Below are 6,552 nucleotides of genomic sequence, written 5' to 3'. Positions count from 1 at the left end.
GGCCATCCGCAAGCTAAGGAAGAAGAACCAGCCCCGCTGACGCCTTGACCTTGGACTTCTAGGTTCCAGAACTAGGAAAAAACTGATTTCTGTTGTGTAAGCCACCCATGCTGTGGTATTTCATGATGGCAGCCCTCATAAACTAGTACCCACCCATGACAGAGAAACACCCAGATGGCCTGGCACAAATTCTACCTCTTATCCAATTCTCTTTTCAGCTCTCCCCCTCAGACTGTAAGTACAGCACATACTGAGACATTTAAATTCATCTGTACAAATCACCTTATGTATAGACTTACTTGTACAAATATTTATTTGTATAAATAAACTTACTTATGGAAATATATACAAGCAGAAAATCAGAATCCCTTTTGAAATTAATAAAATACTCCAGTATGGAGTACTTGCCAAAGTAGATTTGTCTACAAAATGTGATTCCAGGAGTGCCTGGGTGGTTCAGTCAGTTAAGTGTCTGCCTTTGGTCATGATCCTGGAGTTCGGGGATGGAGCCCTGCATGGGGAGCCTGCTTCTCCTTCTTCCTGTCCCCTTCCCCCTTGTGTTCTCTCTTTCTCAAATAAATGAATAAAATCTTTAAAAAATGACTCCATAGTAAAACACACTTGGAAAATACTACATACTATAGCTTCTCCTCGAAGTTCACAATGTACATCAATACATTAAAGGTTCTGAGAAACTCTACAAAAATGAATGTGTTTCAACATCACAATCCAGTACTTGAAGAAATTATTTGGTCATGAAACTCTTGTAGGTTTCTATTTACAATTCACTTTGAGAAACGTTGCACTAGTCCAATGCTTCCTACTTACTCATCATCATTTAAATGTGTTATTTCCACAGAAGTCAGTTAATGTCATTCTTCTTATACCCCCAGTTTGTTTTTCAGAGGACTACATTTCTTGGCTATCTTCCCAGATTTCTCAAACTTTGCTTACACAGTACAGAAAAATAAAATTCTCCTTGCAAAGCAAGGTAAAGAGGAAACAGAAATCATTTGAGCTAGTGTCATTATCCTGTTACATCAGTTAGCTCTTCAAGTTTTGACAGACCTGGAGAATACAAGAATACAAGACCAGACCAGAAGCTCCCACGTAAGGCACCCAGCTGGCTTGGATGGTGGAGCATCCTTGCTCTCAGGGTGGTTAAGTTTGAGCCCCTTGTTGGGTGCAGAGATTACTTAAAAATAAAATGTAAAAAAAGAAAAAAGAAAAAAGAAAAGAAAAGGACCTCCACTTGATGAAATTTACTTTGTACAGAGTCATCTTTTCTGGAGCTTTCTGAGAATCCCTAATTGCAGCTGATACTTGTAAGAACCAGAGAAATAGTATAACCAGCTGGGAACCTGTTATTCATGTGATGCCAAAGGGGGCTTTCTGGAAACTGAAACTTATCCCGTCCCTGGACATCGTCAATCTTGAGTTTTATCTTGATCATAAGAGAAAAGGTAACTTGGTGAGTTAAAGGCCTTTGTTATTTATAACTGATATTTGTCCTGCTCCTTGGCCAGCTGACCAATAAAATAACTATTTCTTTTCTGGTCTGTTCTTCACCTTCATCTCTCTTAAGACTCCGATTGCCATTTCGGATTTTGTACATGGGGAAGACAGCAGCTTCTGAAAAAACAGACGACCAGCTTGGGAATGAAAAACGAAAAATCTATTTTCTGAAATGAGTGAGCTAGGATTAACTTACAAACCTGCCGAATTCCTTGGTGGAATTACAAATAGAATTAGAGAAGGCCCCCAGAGTGTTAGAACTCGAGAGAAAATGATGGCTATCCACACAACATTCACCCTCCCTCCCCATTTCTCAATAGAAGAGGGGACTTGGGACCAGACTGCAAGGGAGGGTGTGGCATACCCAGGAAGAGAAGGCCCAGTCATGCAGAGCTGGCTTCCACTTGAGTGAGGCTACTTACCAGCTGGGGAACCCTACGCCATCAGTCAGCCCCTCTGGAGAACCTGCAGTCCCTGCTGCTGTGCCCTCTTTTGAAGGCGGTCGCAAGGAGTAGAGTAAGAGCAGGGGAGTTTGTAACTGGGCGACTTCTACATGAGAGGTTGCAAACTGTCATCTTCCTGGTATGTTTCCTGATATTTATGATAGCTTCAACTCTTAAATTAGGAGATGTTACTTGACAATCTTGCCATTTGTGGCAATGTGGATAGACCTAGAGGGTATAACGGTAAGTGAAGTAAGTCGGACAGAAGGAGACAAATACCATATGATCTCACTCATGTGTGGAATCCGAAACACAAAACAAGTCAAACAGAAACAGACTCATAAATACAAAGCACAAAACGGGTGGTTTGACACAGGAGAGGGAGCTGGGAAGATGGGTGAATAGGTGAAGGGGACGGAGGTACAAACTTGCAGTTATAAAATCAGTCAGTCATAGGGATGGAAAGTGCAGCAGAGGGAACACAGTCAATAATATTCTAATCACTTTGTGTGATACACGGTAACACCCACCCGTGCTCAGCATTTCCTCCTGTGTATAAATGTCAAATCACTATGTTGTATACTTGAAACTAATGTAAGATTGTATGTCAACTGCACTTCAATTAAAAACAAATTGGTTTCCCATCAGATTTCTAGATACTTTGTATAAATAAATGTATTTGTAGAAATGTAAACAAGTAGATAATCAGAATCCCTTGTTGAAATTAAGAAAACGACGTCTTTCAACATTGGGCCCCGCATTTCCCATGAGCATTCCCCCCTTTTGATGGGGTACATGCTCTCCAGGTTACAGCAGGGCCTGGCCCTCCCCATTTGTTAATGAGATTTGGGTGATACAGAGAGACTTTGAATTTCTTAACCTCTGTAAAAGAGTGAGTTACAATATTGGGAGTCAGGATATCTACATTCCAACTTCCTCCTAAACATAATGTATCATTTTTTTAATAATTTTATTTATTTATTTGATAGAGAGTGAGATCACAAGTAGGCAGAGAGGCAGGCGGAGGGGTAGGGGAAAGCAGGCTCCCTGCTGAGCATAATGCCCGATGCAGGGCTCAATCCCAGGACCCTGAGACCTGGGTTGAAGGCAGAGGCTTAACACACTGAGCCACCCAGGCACCCCATAATGTATCATTTCTTTACACAAAGGCTGGACCTTTGATTTATCTATAAATCCATAATCACTGACAACACTGAACTTTACCTGATCCCTGTTCTTCTGGAAAATGGGGAGGATTAATCCTCCCAACCCTTTGTTTCCTGAATTCCTCCATCCTTCTGTGTTACTAGAAAGGGCTCTTGTGAAAAACTACCTTTCCCTTAGGTAAGACACGCAAATACCCCATTGCTTACCTATGTGAAAGTCAGACACAGACACTTCAAATTCCTATTGTCTTGTTAAAAAGCAAAATTCAACTGAGTAAATTTAAAGATCTGTTTGGCTTTACTCACTGATTCATGAATTGGGTAGCATCCCATCTAACAAACAGAAAATTGCTCCAAGGAGTTGTGCAAATTGGGAGATTTTTATAGACAGAAGGGGTCAGGTCAAGGATGTTAATAGCAAAGAATGGATTCTTTCAGCCAAGGTCACCTTCCTTTGGGGGATGGCAGGGGTCTATCAGGCAGATTTCCTTCCTAGTGCTGACCAGGAAATTCCAGACTGTCTGGTTAAGATTATATTCCTGGAAAAGGCTGAAACTGCAGTTAGGCTAGGTATGAGGTCTCTGTTTGGTGATACAGTCCTATATCAATGACTCCATTTTGGGCCTGTCGCTCAATCGTCTCAAAAATGACTAGATGAACTGACCCCTTCTTAATGGGGGAAGACGACTTACCTCTGCCTTCAAGGTCCTTCTAGCTGAACTAAGAATCAAATTGACATGAGGCAGATTAACAGAAGAAAATCCTGTATGTATGGGGAATCCACACAGACATGGAAATTCCAAAGACACTCAGGCAAAAGGAGTGTATATGTCACTCTGAACTAAGGAGAAGGTGACGGGGTCTGGGACTTCAAAAGAAACAAATGCAATTCACAGGAAAATGAAAGAGAGTAAATGTTTGGTAAACAAGTGTCTACTGGGTCACGCAGAAGCCTCAGGACATAGAGGACTTTGCTCAAGCAGGCCTTGCTCTGTTCCTGTCTCCCATACCTAGCTCATGTCCTACTATAGTTATCTACGGTGACAGTTCTCTATCTGGAGCAAGTTCTCTATCTAAATGCAAAGCAATTGTGGGGAAGCAAAGTTTCTTCCTCAGTCTTTTGAGCCTTGATTGTGTTCAGTACAGCATAATCTGTGTGCCAAAGTAGGCTGTGTTAAGGCAGCTTGCCATTGCTCCCCTCCAATCCTCCCCAAAAAACCCAACTAGACACAGAAATATATTTTTTTGATTGGCTGACTGACTGGGGCTTCCCCTGAGATAGAGGCAACTCTAACTATAAGATCACCCCACCTATAATTTGCCTACTCCTCCCTATGAGTGTCTTAGGGGAAACCACTCTGCAGAGACACTGATCTTAACATCTAAAAGGCTCTTTATATAGCAACAGTCTGACTAAGATCAATTTCCTTACCCTACTTGTTCAGGTTTGCCTTTCACACCCTGGCTCCTAACATTGTATACGATTTTTGCACAGAGCATGAATCCTCTTAAGCATCTCGCACTGAGCCACAGTGTTGGACAGTGGGTGAGTGTTCTCCTAGCTTAGGGGCTATTGGAGAGAGGGAAGTCTGAGGAGACAGGGAGGGAGAGCAGAACAAACCTGGAGATACTCTTCGGAAGAATGGAAGGTGTGTCTTTTTGATGGGCAGAAAATTCTCTAAAAGTCATTTCCATTCACTCAAGACAATTACGTAAACTAAGACTTAACCATCTCCATTTCATCTTACCCCTCCTACCCCCCACCCCAAAATATCTTTGGTCTCCTCTCTGCGGTGTGTCCTTCATGCCACCTCCAGTTATCTCATCAAAACCCAGCCCTGATGACTGCACTGATCTGTTCGAAAGACCGTGGCTGTCCTCCACTGCCTTTGGGGTCAAGACCAAAATCTGCAGTGTGACGCAGAAGATGTTTCCCAACTTGATCCTATCCAGTCTTTCCAGTAGTGATGTAGGAAAGACGTTATTACGGTTTGAAGCCAATGGCCAAGGAAGAATTCTTGAGACATTTTTAGTGCAAAAAGGTGATTTTATTAAAACAGAAAGGGCTGCATGGGGGGGTCATAAGGAGTGGCCCATTATATACTTTCAAGTTTGGGTGGGGGTTAGGGACAGCATAAGTATTTAAATTATTTTGCAAGCAAGGTTTCCAGGACCTAGAGGGGGCTAGCTATTGTTGGGAAAAGATCATTTATCATCAGCTAATTAAACTTTAGTCATGAGACCCTTCAAAAGTATATCGGTGCCATACGCTTGGGGGATGATTGCCAAAACAGATATTGGGGGGGTTAGAGATAAAGGAAATCTCCAAAGGAATTTTTATACATTAAAGTAGAATAACAGGACCCTGGTGGGTGGGTGGGGGGGGGGTGTCAGACTAGGATTGCCTTTTGCCTTTAGCAAAGTATTATCATTGAAGCAGTTGAGTCCCTAGAGGAATGTCACCCTGCCTGTTTCAAGGACTTGTCAATGGGTTACATTTAGTAATTTTTCTGCCTTTGTTTCCCACATCAGAAGCTTCCCTCCCTCAATACAGCAATACACATGAAGGGTCCAACTTACCGCGAGCGTTCCAGGAGAGGCCTGATTTCCACATCCCATATTAGGACTCTGGCAGGCCTCCAAGAGTGCAGGAGCCAGTGGCCCTGAGAACCTGAGAAAAACAGGAAAAGAACAATGTGGGAGCTCCTGTTAACCCGGGAACCTGGCATTAAGGCTGTCGCCCTGTGGCCGGTACAAGGAATCTGTGGGCTATTCAGCGGAAGAGAAGCTGTAAAGGTTGTAGAAAGAGGATCCTGCTTCCTGGAAACCCCGCAGAGACCAAAGGACAGCCTCGGTTCTCCGATTCTAATCTCTTCCTCTCTCTGAGCTTTTTTACAACCTTTTCAGTTGTAAGTAGTTGATAGTAATGCAAAATGCTCTCATGAGCATGCAAATGTTATGCTGTAAAACGTCCAGTTGATTTCCCTAGCCCCTGTGGAAAAACCAGTTTGCTTCCAATCACATATTAATTTCAGTATTTCTAATCTATAAATGCATCTGTTCTTAAGGGTTATAATGCCTGCCTAGTTTCTTCATTGATTAGTGAGTAAAATTAAACCTTTAACATAAACATACAACTGATCCTTGAACATCATGGGGGTTAGAGGCACTGACACCCACAGTCAAAAATCCACATATAGGGTTGCCTGGGTGGCTCAGTTGGTTAAGCCTCTGCCTTCTGCTCAGATCATGGTCCCTGGGTGCTGGGATCCAGTCCCACATCAGGCTCCTTGCTTGGCAGGGGGCCTGCTTCTCTCTCAGCCTCTGCCTGCCACTCTGCCTTGCTTGTGCTTTCCGACAAATAAATAAAATCTTCCCAAAAAAAATCCACTTGTAACTTTTGACTCCCCCAAAATCTTACTGTTGAC

The 6,552-nt window shown here is 42.8% G+C and overlaps 1 long non-coding RNA gene across 1 annotated transcript; it reads right to left on the bottom strand.

The window, feature by feature from the left end:
• Positions 1-574: 574 nt before the first annotated feature.
• On the bottom strand, positions 575-6,284 carry LOC116590712. Its single transcript, XR_004285711.1, has 3 exons — positions 5,705-6,284; positions 1,938-2,186; positions 575-1,632 (listed from the first exon to the last, which is right to left on the bottom strand). It is a non-coding gene; the product is annotated as an uncharacterized LOC116590712 (long non-coding RNA).
• Positions 6,285-6,552: the final 268 nt, after the last annotated feature.

The sequence above is a fragment of the Mustela erminea genome, chromosome 1, assembly GCF_009829155.1.
Source record: "Mustela erminea isolate mMusErm1 chromosome 1, mMusErm1.Pri, whole genome shotgun sequence".
In the NCBI taxonomy this organism is placed as follows: domain Eukaryota; kingdom Metazoa; phylum Chordata; class Mammalia; order Carnivora; family Mustelidae; genus Mustela; species Mustela erminea.
The sequence above is the reverse complement of the archived record's forward strand: the minus strand, read 5'-3'. Positions and strand labels throughout refer to the sequence as shown.